The sequence below is a fragment of the Octopus bimaculoides genome, chromosome 25 (genome assembly GCF_001194135.2).
Source record: "Octopus bimaculoides isolate UCB-OBI-ISO-001 chromosome 25, ASM119413v2, whole genome shotgun sequence".
NCBI classification, from domain to species: Eukaryota; Metazoa; Mollusca; class Cephalopoda; order Octopoda; family Octopodidae; genus Octopus; species Octopus bimaculoides.
Window position 1 is genome coordinate 11,480,628 of NC_069005.1, and position 4,333 is coordinate 11,484,960.

Here is a 4,333-nt window from a genome sequence, read left to right on the forward strand (position 1 = left end):
TTGTTATTGTTATTGGCGTTATGTCACTCCAGTCCAGCTGTGATCAAACAAACACCTTTATGGCGTTCGAGTAGTCGATTGGACGACATGTCTTGACAAATAGTTAAATTGTTTCGGATATCTAGATGGATATTTAATTCGATGACACACAATAAAGCACCACCTTCCACATGCAGTGACCCGATGAATCGTTGTTCGGCAATTTGTGCTCGTTAGTGTCCAGATGTTTCCCTGTACACTCGCAGATTCTGTACACTTGCAGATGTCCACAACAGTGTCAGGTGAGACGAGACAGATTTGGTCAGAATGTCGAAACTGACAAGTGCAAGGTAGTTTTTACATCGATGTTACTTCCGCTTGATTACAAACGAAATTTAAGACATTATCATCGTAAGTTCTCCGTAAAACAAACGATGCTGAGTTAATCTTTATAAACATTTTACTAATTATTATCAACATATTACTAAATTAATAAGTATACTAATGATAATAATTGCATGCGTTTAAAACATGTCAATTGTAATTATTGGCTTATATTAAAAAAGAAGGCATTTACTGGAGGCTATACCGCGCTTTCAAACTCCACTCCACAAGCTGATGGCAACCTGATGTGATTTGCGAATAATCTTACCATAGTAAAATGTACGGAATATGAGACAACTGAAAAGTTCCTGGATTTAAGTGTATCGCGAAAGACCTAGTTGGAAGCCCAACCTTCCGAGTTCTTTTACATAAGTTAGAAAAACTGAAGGACTGCTGCAGTAAGTGTGTGAATGTGAGAGGAGAAAATGTAGTATAAAATCATAATTAACTGATCCTCCAGTATTTTCTTTTACCCGAAAGCCAGGAACTTCTCAGTATCCCACCGTGTGTATGTATATATATATATATATGTATATATAGTGAGAATTTTCAAAAGAAAAACAAAAGACGAAGACGGGTGTGTAAACAACAAACAGATATATTAGTTTAACACTCGGGAAGTGAAAAAGTCTTTTGCGTTTCGAGCCTATGCTCTTCGACAGAAATAAACAGGGAGAGAAAATAAAAAAGGTTTTGTCGCTATATAAAATACTATATAACCTTTATATATTACATAATCTATATGTATATAGATTAAAGATACTGTTGTAATAAAAGTCACAAAAAGCACAAGTCACCTGGACAAAATATTAATTTATTTCGCTATTAATCAAGCTGTTACAACGAACAAGCCGGTTTAGTAACTGCGGGAAAATACACATTTAGAAAAAGACAGAAAGAAACACAAGGAAGATAATTAACCTCACAGTAAATATAACCAGTGTCTTACAAGTGTTACAATTACATAAACCACACTGAAATGGTTTATGATGTGTCCGGTAGTTTATCATTAATTTCTGATAAGGTGCATTTTCTAAAATGCAGACATAAAGGAAAAATCTTGACCCTGGTATTTACTCAGTCGCTGGAGAGTCTTAAGCTTTTTAAACGATACAACAGTTTTTCTAGTGCGCATATGGGATATGTTTTGATCTGTTAATATAAGGGTAGTCATAGAAGAAAATCTTCCATTTTGGGGTTTCCAATGGTGGTCGACAAATCACACTGAAAAAAAAAACAACTGTGAAATGAAAATAGTAAAAAAATGGAAATGTGATTTACAGTTTTTCTGATCCTCTTCTAATAGACGCTTTCGCTTGAAGTGGTATGTTTTGGGATCTGATGAATTTATAATTCTTTTCCGCAAGCGGATCTGATTTTTGATTCGTTAAAATTCTGGTCACGTTTTCTTTCCGTGGTCAAGCTTGTCGTTCTGCTTGCTTGGTTTCCTTGTGGATACGGTCATAAGTCGTTCTGGCTGGTTGGTTCTCTTAAAGAGTCATTTCGTTGTATTCGTTGAAGTTCGGCTTTGATTGGTCTTCAGTTAGGTGATGTCAGCAACTGGTGTTTGTAGAATTTCATTGGACTGGAGGTGGGTGACGTCAGCAGTTGATGTTTGTATGGTTATTTGGAGTTGCGGTTTCGGAACCCAGGTGGAAGATTCTTACTGAAGTTTTCAGAAAAAATTTTTTTCTTGTTCCTGGTTTCTTTGTTAGTCTTTTTTCTTTTCTTTTTAATGCTTTTTCTTCTTTCCAAAGGATATTCAGCTGTGGTTTATATTTTTTAATCAGTATGTTTTCCTAATTGAAACGGAATTGGGTTGAACTGTTTCCAGTGCATCGATAGAGAGGGAAGATTTGGTATTTAGGGTTTATGTCTACGGGGCATTGATGTAGGTAATTGCTTACAGGAATTTTCCTAGTGGTGAGGTCCCAGATTTGTTGCCTGTGTACCGTAAGTCTATCCCTCAAAGTGAAGCTGGTTTGACCAATGTAATAACCACCACAACCTCCATATTTAAGAACATAAATTAAGTTCTTCGAAGCACAGGTGAAGTCATATTTTATGGCAAAAGTTTGACCTGACTTACATTTGTATGTGGAGCTCTGTAAGAGGAAGATGCAAGTTCTGCAGTTAGGGCGGTTGCATTTTTGACTTTTGGGGTTGTATTTTTGGTGGGTAATTTGGCACTGGTGAGTAATTTTTCTAGGGATTGCGGTTGTCTCTTGCTTTTAATAATCCTATGTGTTTCTAGTGCCTTTTTCATTCGTGGGTCCTTCATAAGGAGGGATATGTTTTAGTGGGTGATGTTGTATGCTTCCATGTTTCTTGGATTGTTGATACGTAAGATAGAGTTTTAAGTGTCATGGTGTCTTCTTGTTTTCCGTAACTCTTGGATGTATATCATTTTTGCACGTTCTATTCCATTTTTGATTAGACTGGTTGGGTATTTTCTATCTAGTAATGTATTTTTTAAAGAATTTGACCTCTATGAAAGTTCGATAGATCTGTCATTTTAATGAATTTTAATTACCTTTTTCTAATGATATCTGAAAATAAACAGCAATTTTAGCAAAATATATTAAGCAACACTAATAACAAATCAAAAGACACAAGAATAAAGCTTTTGACGGTTTTATATATATTTCAAAATTATGATGCTATGATGTTAGCTGTTTCTATTCTTTTCTCCAACACCTGTATATATACCTCTCTCTATATATATGCATATACATACAGGGGTTGGACAAAATAATAGAAGCACTTAGTATCATAGAATCATAATTTTGAAATATCTATAAAACCGTCAAAAGCTTGTTTATTTTTATGCTTTTTGATTTATTATTAGTGTTGCTTAATATCTTTTGCTAAAATTGCTGTTTCTTTTCAGATATCATTAGAAAAAGGTAATTAAAATTCATTAAAATGACAGATCTATCGGACTTTCATACAGGTCAAATACTTGGTACTCGTATGGCAGGTGCTAACGTAACAAAAACAACCGAAATGTTTGATGTATCAAGAAGTACTGTCTCGAGAGTAATGACAACCTTTAAGAAAGAAGGAAAAACTTTCTTGTCGAAACAAAACTCTGGAAGAGAACCAAAATTTTCAGATAAGAACCGTCGGACTCTTACGCGAATTGTTAGAAAAGTACAGCTCCCAAAATTACGGCAGAGCTTAATGACCACTTCGAGAACCCAGTTTCCACAAAAACTGTTAGCTACACGAAGCCAGATTTCACAGGAGTGCTACAATCAGAAAATCACGACTTTTGAAAACAAACGTTGCAAAGCATTTAGAGTGGAGTAAAAACCTGCAGAATTGGTCCCAGAGCAGTAGAAGTATGTTATTTTCTCAGAAGAGTCATCCTTTACCATATTTCCGACCACCGGCCGAGTATATGTGTGGAGATAAGCAAAAGAAGCATTTGACCCAGCCTACCTTATTCCAACCACTAAACATGGAGGATAATCTGTGATGATCTGGAGGTATATATCTTGGAAATCCACCTGCCCAATAGTTTTCCTTCATGGCAGAATTAATAGTCAAGACTATTTAAGCATTTTATATGATCAAATTCGTCCGATGGTTTCCTATCTGTTTCCGGAGGGAAACGCAATCTTTCAGGATGATAATGCACCAATTCACAACGCTAAAGTTGTTACTGAATGGCACGAGAAACATTCTAGTGAAGTTGAACATCTTATCTGGCCACCACAGTCTCCAGATCTCAATATTATTGAACATTTATGGTACATTTTAGAAAAACAAGTAAGGAGTCAATATCCTCCACCATCATCACTACAAGACCTGGAGATTGTATTAGCTGAAGAATGGACAAAACTTTGTTTGGGAACAATTCAAACTTTGTACGAGTCCATACCTCGTAGAATTCAAGCTGTAATTACTGCGAAAGGCGGTCCTACCTCATATTAAATTAAATTTGTCTTAAATTTTAAGGTGTTTC

The 4,333-nt window shown here is 35.5% G+C and overlaps 1 long non-coding RNA gene across 1 annotated transcript in view; it reads left to right on the forward strand.

The window, feature by feature from the left end:
• Positions 1 to 6: 6 nt before the first annotated feature.
• The window catches only part of LOC128250790 (uncharacterized), a 7,089-nt gene continuing 2,762 nt past the window's right edge, over positions 7 to 4,333 (forward strand). Inside the window, exon 1 of the long non-coding RNA XR_008266773.1 lies at positions 7 to 329. This is a non-coding gene — a long non-coding RNA (uncharacterized LOC128250790). The remainder of the gene's footprint in view (positions 330 to 4,333) is intronic.